The sequence below is a fragment of the Microcaecilia unicolor genome, chromosome 2 (genome assembly GCF_901765095.1).
Source record: "Microcaecilia unicolor chromosome 2, aMicUni1.1, whole genome shotgun sequence".
In the NCBI taxonomy this organism is placed as follows: Eukaryota; Metazoa; Chordata; class Amphibia; order Gymnophiona; family Siphonopidae; genus Microcaecilia; species Microcaecilia unicolor.
This window is the reverse complement of record NC_044032.1, coordinates 346,820,069-346,834,000: the sequence shown is the minus strand read 5'-3', so window position 1 is coordinate 346,834,000 and position 13,932 is coordinate 346,820,069. Positions and strand designations below refer to the sequence as shown.

The 13,932-nt window shown below is 45.7% G+C and overlaps 1 protein-coding gene, 1 non-coding gene and 2 pseudogenes across 2 annotated transcripts in view; 2 read left to right on the top strand and 2 right to left on the bottom strand.

Moving 5' to 3' along the window:
* Positions 1-13,932, top strand: part of LOC115463701 — a 750,344-nt pseudogene that overhangs the window by 459,148 nt on the left and 277,264 nt on the right.
* Positions 1-13,932, top strand: part of LOC115463714 (zinc finger protein 398-like) — a 338,371-nt gene that overhangs the window by 68,809 nt on the left and 255,630 nt on the right. The gene's annotated exons all lie outside the window — the stretch shown is intronic.
* Positions 56-230, bottom strand: LOC115463866 (annotated as a pseudogene).
* Positions 6,164-6,354, bottom strand: LOC115463855. The gene has a single exon (XR_003941136.1). It is a non-coding gene; the product is annotated as a U2 spliceosomal RNA (small nuclear RNA).

Below are 13,932 nucleotides of genomic sequence, written 5' to 3'. Positions count from 1 at the left end.
GAACCGCTCAAATGAGAACCAAGCTCTAACTTTTACTTTTCAGATCTTCCGTATACGGAAGCGCACCGTGCCTAGAAGTACTGCAATACCAGGTCGATGCACGGAGCGGACGAAGCAAGCTCCGGTTCCGTCTCCCTGTCCCAAAAATTCATTTAATATAAGGTCCCCAGATAGGGGACGTATCAGATATTAAACTGATAAGAACAGATACTTTTACTTTTGAAAATGATTTATTCAGATACTAAACACATACATACTGTCAAACTGAACCTATACACAGGTCAGAAAAATTACCTACACAATGACAGTACCCCAATCTTCCACACTTTAAACCATTCAAAAACACTAAACCCACTGATTTGACAAAAAATCTGAAACAATACAGTCAGTGAAATGGACATAATACCTCCCACCACCCTGAACAGCCTACTCAGCAAGGGGGACCCAGGAACCACTTTGGAGAAAACTCCCGTAACTAAACTGAGGAATGCAGTGCCAATAAGCTCCAGTGCCATGCCAAAAAAGCCTCAGGCAAGGAGGAATGGCCTCCCTCCCGTATCACATATGCCAGCATAAGCTTCCTTCCAAGCTGACAAATCATGCCTGTGTCCAAAGTAATTGACCTCCACAACCTCAAGCATCGCGCTCTCCACAAGGCATCTTTCAAACAACTAATACCAATCCACAAACGCACACAAGAGGTCTTTGAAACCAACTGTCCGTACATGACCCCCTCCTCTACCACCCGGACATCAGGATTCATTGCCTGCATCCAAACAAACACTCGCTGCCAAACAGCCTGTGCCACCCTGCAACGCCAGAAAACATGAGCAGGCGACTCCTCGCCAACACAGCCTTCCCAAGCACAGAGAGTGGTCGGCGCCAGCCTTCTCCGATACAAGAAACTTCTTGTAGGAATACAGCCGTGCACCGCTCCCCAAGCCAGGTCTTTCTGCTCGTTCAAAAGATACTTGGCATTAACCATTCTCCACACAGCTTTGCATTCCTCTGCACTCAATTTCCCAACAGGGCACATTCTTGTTTTACCTGCCAAAATAACTGTCTCTATCCCCCTCGCTGAGAGGTCAGCCAACACCATACCCCGTAATGCAAATTTTTTAACACAATCTTTTATCACTTTATAAACAAATGGACAAGATTCAGCATGGGGGACAGTATGCTGGAACCCCAAACCCCAGCCCTTACACACAAACAATTGCAAATACAACCTGGCAAAATACGACCATAACCGTAACTCTCTATGTTCCTCCACCACTGCCTGAAGAAACTCACACACTGACACACTTAACAACTTCACTTCCAAATCAGGCACCTTCCTTCCCCCGCACTCAAGCGGGTAGCGCATGACTTCCCGCTTGAGACGTTCCATCTTCCCACCCCAAATAAAACAGAACATCTGTCTCGTCAAAGTCCTCAACCCAAAGGAACCAATAGGAAACACAGGAGCCACATGCAACATCAATGGCAAGAGTTCATTTTTCACAATTAGGACCCTCCCTGATAAGGTCAAATTTCGTGTCTTCCACTGAGTTATTCTACTCTGTGTCTTTTCAAACACCCTCTGCCAATTACGACTAGCCATATTTTTCCCAAAAAACAACCCCAGGATCTTAATCTCCTCCCGAACTCTCCTTAACCCCCAATCCACCTCACTACCCCTCCAATTAAGATACAAGCACTCACTCTTACTAATGTTAATCTTTGAAGAGGAAGCTGCAGCAAACCTTGCACAATGCCAGCCCATCCACTTTATGGAGTCATTATCCCTACAAAAAATGGTCACATCATCCATGTAAAGAGCCAACCGTGCTTCTAAACCCCCACTACCTGGGAGAGGCACGCCTCTAATACGGGCCTCCTTCCTAATTGCGCTAGCAAATGGTTCAATTGCCAGTACGTAAAGAAGAGGGGAGATAGGACATCCCTGCCTCACCCCTGATTGCACTCTAAACTCTGCACTCAGAAACCCATTCACCAAAACCTTACTAACACTATCCTGCAACAAAGCCCTCACCCACCCAATAAATCTAAATCCCAAACCCATCTTTCCCATAACGGACCACAAAAATGCTCTGTTCACCCTATCATAGGCTTTCTCTTGATCCAAGGAAACCACACACACCGGCTGGTTCCGCTCCTCACAGTATAAAAGTACATCCCTCACCAAAGCTTGATTATCCACAATTCTACGGCCTGGGATGCCACAAGTCTGAGCTGGACCAACCACCTTCCCTATCACCTCTTGCAAGCGGAAAAACAACGTCTTAGCCAGGATTTTATAATCAGTATTCAAGAGAGTAATTGGACGCCAGTTCTCAACCTGGCGCCTATCCCCTTTCTTTTTAATCAACACAATCAACCCTTTTCTCAGTGAAGCCGGCAATGCCCCTTTATCCAAAATCTCTCTCAACATGGCCAAAAAATCCCCCTGAAGAAGAGACCAAAACTCCCTATAGAATTCAATGGGTAAACCATCCTCTCCTGGAACCTTCCCCCCTTTCATAGACTTCACTGCTCTCTCAACCTCCTCTCCCTCCAACTCCCTCCCCAGGCCCTGACTTTCCTCTTTCGACACCTCCCCGTCTAAGCACCTCAAATAGTCCAAGGCGATGTCCTGATCATACGCCCGAGAGGTATACAACGCTGTATAATACTGCAAAACTAACCCTTTAATCCTCTCTGTATCCCTCTGTTCAATACCATTCTCATCCAGCAGGCTAGTCAGAATGGATGTCCGCGCCCTCACCTTATGAAAAAAGAACCTTGAGCAGCGCTCATGTTCCTCAATAAACTGCGCTCGGGCCCGAAACATGACAGACTGCATCCTCTGCTGATACCAGTCTCTTAACTTATGCTTAACCTCAATTATATCCCGCTGTACCTCAAAGCCAAACCCTGCCAAAACATATAAATTCTGCAGAGTGGCCTCCAACTTTTCAACCACCCTCTTATCCCTCCTTGCCTTAGCCCTTCCCTTTTGTACAAAAAAAATCCCTTGTTCGAATTTTAAGATTCTCCCACCATTCCCCCAGGGAAGAAAATAAATCTTTTAAAGAACTCCAAGCATGAAACTTCCGCACATACTCTGCCTTAACATTGGCATCACTCAATAAACTAATATTTAATTTCCACCACCCCTTTCCAATAGCCACTGTCCCTGGAAAATTTAAGCTGACCTTCAGGCCTGATGATCTGAAAAAAACACAGGTAATAGGTCAGCTTTCTCAAGAGCAACTGATGGTGACACAAACACATAGTCAATTCTAGACCCAGCCCGCTTTCCTTCACTAAACCAAGTGAACCCAGGAGCAGCGGGTTGCAGACACTTAAACACATCAAGCAGACCTGCATCCACCGTTAGATCCCTCAGGGCATGAGAACTCCCATCCAACCCTCCGCTAACTGCCGATAACCTATCCTCTTTGGCCAATACTGCATTAAAGTCCCCTGCCAACACCACCACCCTATGTGTTAACAATAATGGTTCTAATCTCTCAAACACCTCAACCCTCTCTCTCAGCTCAGTTGGAGCATACACATTAATCAGCCTAACCGCCCTCTCCCTCCAGGTCCCATCCACACACACAACCCTCCCTTTCACACACTCCAAACACACTCCACTTGAAAGTCTGCATTCCCTGCCAAAATCCCAACTCCTGAACATTTATTACTGTTATCCCCAGACCACACCGACCACCCAACATCCCATCTGTTTTCCATCTCCTGGTGCAAGACAGCGTCCGGAATCCCACATTCCTGCAAAAAGAAAATGTCACATCCAACACTCTTCAAATACAGCATTACCGCCCCACACTTCCCCTTATCTCTTATACTCCGAACATTAATGGAGCATAAAAGAAACATTAGGAGCCCAAAGAGAGTAAACTGCATCAAATGCCCAGGACACCCCACAGCGCTCATCGTTTCTTCTTCTTAACTCTCTCTTTCCCTTCCTTTTCCATCCCAGTAGCACCCTGAAATTGGACCACCAACTCAGGCTCCAAATAAGCCCCTCCTGTGGCCCCAATGTCACTATCCTGTGAGTCCCGCTCCTCCTCTTTCCTTTTATGACACTCCGCAACATCCATCGAACATCCAGCAGGATCCTCCGAGGTCTCTTCCCCCTCAGTGCTCCCCATACTCCACACAGTAGAAACATCCAGTAGCTCTTGAAGCGGATCAACAATATCCCCTCGAAACAGCTCTCCCTCGAAACAAATGTCCATGGACTGCCTATCCCCTGGAGTCTTCTCCTCCTGAGGGGACTCAGGCACGGGACTAGCACATGCCTCCTGTTGTATTCCATCTTCAGCAACTAGACTAGCCTGGCCAGCCTCCTCCGGGGTTGTCAGGACAGCCGGCTCAGCCTCAAAATCCAAAGGAGCCGTAGCCCCTCTTGCCAGTTTGACTATCAGAGGGGTCTCTATGGCTACCGCCAGGCTCTCCACAGCTACCTCAGATCTCTCCTTAGCCTTTTCAGCAGCTACATGTGCACTCCTTGGCCTCCCATCAAAGTCTCGCGAAGGCCCACACCTGGGTCCTCCTTTACTCCGATTGGCATAGGAATACGAGCAAGATTTGAAGACATGTCCCTGTTCACCACACAGATTACACGATTTGGAGATGACACAGATAAAGGCAGTATGCCCAACACTGCCACAATTGCTGCAGTACTCTTGATCACAGTCTCTAGCAAAATGTCCATCACCTCCACATTTCCTACATTTTTTTGGCTGGCCCACGTAGAAGACGCTGCCCTGACATGCCCCAATCTGTATACGGCTTGGCACATGGACCCAATCCTTTGCAGCAGCATCATATCTCAACTTGACATGAAATTTCATAGCTCCACTCTTCACTCCATCCTCATCACGAACTTCATTGCCATGGACAACTTCACAATACTGCTTCAACCATGTAAAAACATCCTCATATTTCACCAGTTCACTGTACATCAAAACAGTCACTACCCGCCTCTCAGGTCGAGTAAGGGGAGTAAAAACAAAATTACGGAGTGCGGTACTTTCTTTCTTATCTTCCATCTTGGCAACACACTGCTCCAAAGCTTGAAAAGTAGCGAAAACTACTTCAAATTTTTTTCCACCAGGAAAAGCAAACAAATAATCCAGGTCTCTTGGTCCAAATCCCAGCTCTTTCTGCAAAATCAGGCGACTGAACAGCAATCGCTCCATCGTAAAATCTCCTCTTGCTTCAAAACAAACTGCATTCCGGCGCATCCATGAGGCCGCCATCTCCTGGGCACCTCCCCGAAGGGAAACACCAAAGCGCTTGTGACACCGCTGTCAACAAACAACACCTCGCACCTTAATGACGAGAACAGGGATACTGCGGGTTAGGCCGAAGCCAGCATTTCTCCCCATCAGGGTCCCCTGATCTTAGCCAAAAGGCCGAGAAGCGATGCCGCTGCTTGTTGCTCAGCCGCTGTGCTTTGGCCCCTCCTCTTGGCTGCTCAGGGTGAAAAGACTCGGGTCCACACAGCCGGCGACATCACGGTTCCATCGAGCGGGCACCGCTGGGCGCGTTTTTAGCACGATGGCTAAAAAAGGAAACGCCTTTCCGAGAAAGCCTAAAGGTGACTGATGCGTGCGAGACAGAGACAGAAAAACCCTGCAGCTGGGCCTCATCTGCATGAGTACTCTTCTGTGGCTCAGGGGCGTAGCCACAGTATTTCGCGTGGCCCTCACAGGCAAACTTAATCCCCTATGGGATGGGAAAAGGGCGGGGAGGTGGATACTAGTCAAGCTTTTTTTTTTCCCTCTTCCCCTCCCCGCCACACAAGCCTGCTTTCTGTGAAAAGGCTCACATCTGCCTGCTGGGCTAACAGACGAATCCAGCAAAATCCACCGAAACCACAGGTCGTGGGATCGAATCCCGGCAGGTCGGGAGCGGAATAAAATTTAATTCCAGATGGGGGAGAGCAAAAGACCTGCAAGGGTAAGAGAAGGAAAAAAAGAACAGAGTTGGAGGGTGGGAAAGAAAAAAAGGTATCCAGGGAGCAGCTGCATGTGCATTCTAAAAGCAAAAGTGACTACAGAAGACCTCGCTGAAATCCAAAAAAAAATAGAAGAACCGCTCAAATGAGAACCAAGCTCTAACTTTTACTTTTCAGATCTTCCGTATACGGAAGCGCACCGTGCCTAGAAGTACTGCAATACCAGGTCGATGCACGGAGCGGACGAAGCAAGCTCCGGTTCCGTCTCCCTGTCCCAAAAATCCATTTAATATAAGGTCCCCAGATAGGGGACGTATCAGATATTAAACTGATAAGAACAGATACTACACTTGATCTTAGCCAAAAGGCCGAGAAGCGATGCCGCTGCTTGTTGCTCAGCCGCTGTGCTTTGGCCCCTCCTCTTGGCTGCTCAGGGTGAAAAGACTCGGGTCCACACAGCCTGGCGACATCACGGTTCCATCGAGCGGGCACCGCTGGGCGCGTTTTTAGCACGATGGCTAAAAAAGGAAACGCCTTTCCGAGAAAGCCTAAAGGTGACTGATGCGTGCGAGACAGAGACAGAAAAACCCTGCAGCTGGGCCTCATCTGCATGAGTACTTGTAATACATGGGATTGAACGTCAGCTGGGGATGGAATGAGTGGAATGTTTTGGCTGTAATTATGTGTTGATATTCTCTGTTATGGGAAACAGGCTAGTTGTTTAAGGGATGTCAGCACCTTTGGGAAAGGCACCTTCAACCTGTGCAGGTCTGGGGGAGTTATTCTCTGTTATGGTGGTTGTTTAAGGGATGCCAGCACCTCTGGGAAAGGCACCTTCAACCTGTGCAGGTCTGGGGGAGTTATTCTCTGTTATGGTGGCTGTTTAAGGGATGCCAGCACATCTGGGAAAGGCACCTTCAACCTGTGCAAGTCTGGGGGAGTTATTCTCTGTTATGGGAAACAGGCTGGTTGTTTAAGGGATGCCAGCTTGTGCAAGTCTGGGAAAGGCACCTCTGTTTCACACTATAAAAGAGGCGAGAGCACCGGACTTGCTTTAGAAGCCTGCCTGAACGTAAGGGACGCCTGGTTCAGTGATGGTCCCTGCAATCTCTGAGGAAGAGCTAGTGCTTCCCTGGTGGTCTTCCCAGATGCTGACTGAATTGCGGGTGCTGTAAGTATCTTGGTGTATGTGTTCACATATGTATCACCAATAAAAGCGATATACCGCATATTGTGTCTGGTGGCTTTTGTGTTGTCATAAGCACAGCGCCCCCTAGTGTTACAATTTGGCGTAGTCGGCAGGATATCGCATTGTTGATACGGTGATTACATTTGTGAATATATACTTGTTTTATTGTTTTATTGTTTTGTGAATATGTTGAAGAAAGGGAAGAAGAGCAAATCTCATCAGGAGGCTGTGCAGGCACAGCTTCCGAAGCTGTTTGCAATTCCTGGATGGGATAAATACCCATATCAGGCATTGGCAGCAGAATGGGCGACAGATACGGGGTTGAGTGAGAATTGGGAGGTATGTTTAGGAGAGGGAATGTGTGAGGATGTGTTGAAATGTTTACAAAATGCCCCTGTGGTTAAAGGGAAAGAATTAAGAACTGTGGGTCGGAGAGGGTGGATTTTGTTGTCGGCATATCACCTGATGCACCAGCAGAATCTGTTATTACAACAGAAGCTGTTGGAATCACAGGCTGAGATTCTGACATTGAAAAGCGACTTGGTAATGTCACAGTGTCAGGGCAAATTGATGATGGATAAGTGTACGGGGTACCAGCAAATTGCTGAGCGGGCGGCGGTGCGAGTAGCGCAGTATAAGTATCGGAAAAGGAGAGGGCGTGTGAGTAAGGTAAAGGTTGCAAAGGTGATGGCTACTGCCACACAGAATCCTAACGGATGGGATCCTGAGACGTGGGATGGGGATATCTGGTCTTCCACACCCGAGAGTGAGTCAGGGGGTGAGGAAAGTGCTGCTCCGGAAATGAAGCCGATAATTCGGCGACGAGCACAGTTGGGTGGGGCAGCACCAGTGCGCATGGATTTAGCAGAAGACTATACGCAACAAGAAATTCTCAATATCATGCAGCAATTCCAGCAACGTCCAAATGAATCCCTTATTGCTTGTTGTGTAAGGCTGCATTTAACTGGGGCAATGGGGATACGGATGGACAATGAGGACTGTTTGAAATTTATACCTTTATCTCGAGATGCTATAATTCAAAGTGCATTTCGGGAACATAGTTTAGCAATGCCTGATGGGAATGGGTCAGAGGCTACTACTCTGATTGAGTTAGTGGGAACAGGGTGTCGTAGAAAGTACCCTTTAGAATCAGATTGGCCTGGGGATGACAAGCCTTGGTATACTTTGAAAGATTGTATCCAGCGATTAAAGGAAGAGGCAATGAAAGTGTGTATTGTCACAGGACAGATGGATACACTTACCCAAGTGCCTATGTCAGCGGCAATTAGAAACAAAGTAATTAAAGGGTCTCCTCCAATGTATAAACAAGTTATTTTGACTCTGTTGATGAATGAAACAGATAACCCGTTGGAGGGCATTATGGATAAAATCGAGCAATTAGGAGATTTGGGGGATTGGAGTCTGAAGCTGACAGATAGGAAAAATAATGAGGGGCAGAGAATTAGGGAAGGGCCGAAGGGGCAAGGTTCAGAGGTAGAACGAGTATCTCGTAAGGATATGTTTGCCGCTCTACTACAAGCGGGGGTGGCTCGGGAGAAAATAGATGGAATTCCCACTGGAGAGTTATGGCAGCAATATAAAAAATTAGGATTGGATAATAGAGGGATGAAACCGGTTCGGAAAACCCGGACAGTGGGAAAAGAAAAACTTCCTTCAGCCCCACCTGTGGAGGGTCCGGACTATTCAGATTTGTATCATGAGGTCCGTACTCTCCTGCAGAGAATGACATTTCCATCCACTACTACTCTGCCCCCATCTAAAGCAGAAACCAATCCGTTTAGAGAGGATTGACTAGTACGGGGATGCAATGTAAAAATTGATCCACGTCCCTATATTGATGTTGTAATACAATGGAGTCCGGGAAATTTTCAACAAGTACGAGCTTTGATAGATACTGGAGCAGAAGCAACGATTATAGCTGGTAACCCTTCTAAGTTTAAAGGACCAAAGTGTAATATTGTAGGACTAGGGGGGAAGAGTATTCCTGCAGTGGAAACACAATTGGCTATGCAAATTGGGGATTTACAGCTCCAAAAGTATGCTGTAATGATTACCCCAGTGCCAGAATATATAATTGGTATGGATATTCTGAGAGGTTTAAAACTTACTATTGAAGGGGGAAGTTGGCAATTTGGAACGTCTCCCGCAGTTCCCCGGCGTTTGAAGTATATTTCCACTTATAATATTCACGCAGTATTAGTGGGAAAAATTGTTGATGAGCCTCTCACCATACCAGCCGCCACTCAATTAGTTGCACAAAAGCAATATCGGATTCCTGGTGGTATTGCAGAAATTACGCGAACAATACAGGAATTACAAGAGGTAGGGGTTATTGTCCCAGTTACTACCAAATGGAATAATCCAGTATGGCCAGTGAAGAAATCTGATGGATCCTGGCGGATGACAGTAGATTACCGTCAATTGAATAAGGTTACACCCCCATTGCATGCTGCAGTCCCCGACATTGTAACTTTAATTGAGAACATACAAAATAGAAAAGGAAAATGGTATGCAGTGATAGATTTAGCAAATGCCTTCTTTACAATAGCCTTAAAAGAGGAATTTTGGGAGCAATTTGCATTTACGTGGCAGGGAAGGCAGTACACTTTTACACGGTTGCCACAGGGATGGTTGCATAGTCCTACAATTTGTCATAGGGTGGTAGCGCAACATCTAGATGCACTATCATTGCCACCAGGGCTAGAGTTAACCCACTATATTGATGACATACTAATCCAAGGGGATACAGAGGAGTTAGTGGCCTCTGGGCTAGAACAACTAGTACAACACATGAAGAATAAGGGTTGGGAAATTAACCCAGCAAAAATCCAGGGACCCGCCCAGACAGTGAAGTTTCTGGGAATTAATTGGAATAAGGGACACCAGGAAATTACTGAGAAAGCACTAAACAAAATAGCAGAATTTCCGGTACCGGTTACCAAACAGCAAACACAGAAATTTATTGGGTTGTTTGGATTTTGGCGTAAACATATCCCACACTTGGGGCAGGTGTTACAGCCATTATACAGAGTAACACGGTTACCAAACAGCAAACACAGAAATTTATTGGGTTGTTTGGATTTTGGCGTAAACATATCCCACACTTGGGGCAGGTGTTACAGCCATTATACAGAGTAACACGAAAGAAATGTGTATTTCAGTGGGGTGCTACAGAGCAACAGGCTTTTGACCAAGCCAAGTTAGTAGTACAACAAAGTGTCAGTCTGTGGCCAATACGTGCCAATGATCCAATTGAATTACAAGTATCAGTGCATGCAGAGTATGCCAATTGGAGCATGTGGCAGAAACAAGATGGGAAACGTTGTCCGTTAGGATTTTGGACACGTAGATTACCCGATGCAGCTCAACGATATATACCCTTTGAGAAACAATTGTTGGCTTGTTATTGGGCTCTTGTGGAAAGTGAACAACTAACTTTGGGGCATGAAGTAATTTTGAGACCAGAAATTCCAATTTTAACTTGGATTAATAGTGAACCACATACTCATAAAATTGGCCATGCACAGGAGGCATCTATTATAAAGTGGAAGTGGTACATCCAAAATAGGCAGACTAAAAGTGGTCCCAATGGGGTCTCGCAATTACATGAACAAATTGCTCAGATTCCCGTAGGTGAGGGGGAGGAAGTATTAGTGTCTGGGGGTGGTAGTGGTAGTGCCACCCATCATGTTGCTAAATGGGGAGTACCTTACGACCAATTAACTATTGACCAACGTCAGTATGCCTGGTTTACTGATGGTACAGCCAAGTATACTGATGGTAAGCGGGCATGGAAAAGTGTGGCGTACAATCCTCATACACAACAGATATTGCAGAGCACGGGCCCAGATGGGAATAGTCAATATGCTGAATTATATGCAGTCTATCTGGTACTTAAACAAAATGCGCCAGAGGCATACATATATACTGATTCATGGGCTGTGGCAAATGGATTAACAACCTGGTTACCTACATGGAAACAGAATGATTGGTATATTCATACTAAACTGGTTTGGGGATCACAGTTATGGCAAGAAATTAGTGAATTTTTGCAATCTACTTCTGCCTATGTCTATCATGTTGATGCACATGTTTCCCCTATAACCTCTGATCATATTTTTAATCAGACAGCAGATTCCTTAGCTACTATTCACACGAATGTCATCTCTGGAACAGATGATTCTACTATTCATCAGGGTGAAGAAGAGACCGGTATTGCAAGCTGGGCACATCAAAAATGTGGACATCTCGGAGAGCAAGCCACCTATCACTGGGCGCGGCAGCGTGGGTTAGCATTGTCTCTTTCTACCATTAAAAATGTTATTGCTCACTGTCCTGTTTGTCAACATTTGACTAAACGCCCTATACCACACCCAGTCAAAGGTACACTTGCTCGAGGTAAGTTACCTGGTCAAATTTGGCAACTAGATTATATTGGCCCTTTACCAATTTCGCAGGGATGTCAATATGTCTGTGTTGCCGTGGATACTTATTCAGGATTTTTGCTAGTCCACCCTTGTCGTAGAGCTACAGCTCAGCAGACTATTGTTCTTTTGGAATCCATATGTAGACATTATGGCGTTCCACTGCAAATTCAAAGTGATAATGGCTCTCATTTCAAAAATCATTCTGTTACTGCCTTTTGCGCCCAATTTAACATTGAATGGGTTTTCCATATTCCCTATTATCCACAAGCTGCTGGTCTTGTGGAACGTATGAACGGTCTGTTGAAAACACAGATCCGGAAATTAACTCCTACTCACACTCTTGCGCAATGGCGCAAATATTTGTACCCAGCAGTTACTATCCTCAATAATCGTCCAATAGGGGAGAGTGAAACACCATTGATGCGTATGTTGACTCCCCATCTTCAAGTCTTGCCCAGTACACATGTCACCCTGGGAGTTAAGCTCTTACATCCGAAAGCTGTTATACCGCTCCGTCATACGATTGACGCTGCTGGTTTTGATCTTGTAGCCCTCTTTGACACTCTTTGTGCGTCCCGAGTGGTGACAAAATTTCCAGCCGGGTTTGCTTTATCTCTCCCAGCTGGCCATTATGCTCAGATTGTGGCCCGTTCCAGTTGGGCTCTTCGTGGCTTACTTCCTGTGGGAGGTGTCATTGACAGAGATTATCAGGGGGAGGTCATAGTCCTTCTGATGAATCACACTGAGGAGGATGTAATGGTGCAGGCTGGGGATAGGATAGCACAATTGTTGATAATTCCTGTCAATTCCTCCTCTTTTACTCAAATTTCTGATTTTGTGGGAGTCACTGAGCGAGGTACACAAGGGTTTGGATCTACTGGGAGGGGTGTGGGTGGTCGGGTATGGCATCAAGACCCTGCACACCCAGGTCCTCCTCAACCTGCTGAAATTATAGCCCGAGGGGAGGACAATACTGTTACAGTAGTTCAGCCAGGACAACAGAGTTGGACGAATGTTCCTGCTGATCATTGTTATTTAAGGGAATAGGATTTATATGTGTTTCTCTATTTCTTTTTCTTTCAGGGCATACTGTTTCTCTGTTTGGGTTGGGAACTCGATGCCCGTACTCCCGGCGAGCGGGTGCTGGGAGTGACCTCGCGTGTCCACTATTGGTGGAGCAACAAAAATAACTCAACCTTACAGCAAGATAATTATACATGTCATACTGCATGTCCGGTATTGAACGTAACTGCTTCCCAAGCTGTGTTTCATAAAACTGAACAGCGCTTTGTAGTCGTTTCATCCAGTTTTGTGAATGTGACTATCCATAATGCTACGTCCTGGGTTATGTGCATCCAGCCTATGGGATTCCGGGACCAGATATGGAGACTATGGAATCGGACACGCAAAATGCAGTTCCTCCAAACTTGTAACAGCTCTATAGTAAATATTACTTTGAATCAAACTGCTGAATGGATTTTCACTAATGCTACACCAATTGCAAACCGTTTTACACCCTGGATGGACTTCTTGCATGTGTTGCTTGCTGTTAGTAATATGACTAATCCTGCTCCACTGTCACGCATTCCCACTACATGCAAAAATATGTCTATGCAGTATAGAAAGACAGTATTAACTTACAATGTTACATTTCCACACTTGCCTCGCTGTACTAGGATACGGCGAGCATGGTATGATACTATTTTGGGGGGTGCGGGAACTGGACTGGGAATTCTGAATACTGTAGATACAGATACTCTGTTTAGTAAACTACACTATCTAGGTAAGGACTTGCATACTGAACTGAATATTTTAGCCAATTGGTTACCTGCCATTCCAGGAACAGGACAATTAATGGTGCCTGCGATAGCAGACATTAATAATTTATTAGCCCAAACTTTTAAGTTTGAAAATTATACTGACATTACTTTGACAAAAGCATTGAATTATACTTGGTGTTCATTACAGACGTTGTACGCTTTGCATCAGCGGGATAGAGTCCAGATGGCTCTACAATTGGGGATGCATACCCAGTTGCAGACCCTTTTCGCTGGATATATTCCGGTTGATGAGTGGTTGTTCCCACATTCAGAGAGTACAGTCTGTACTGATCGATTCTGTACAGGGGTTTTATCTTCATATAAGATTTTCCATACTCATATAGTATGTAAGTATTATATATCTCCAGTATTAGTGAATGTTTCTGGTATCGTAACCTTTTGGGCCCCGCATATGAATGGGGAGTATATAACTGTATATAATGAGACATATAAATTGGATATGTGTAATGAGCAGGGAAATCGCATGATTTGTCCTTTCCA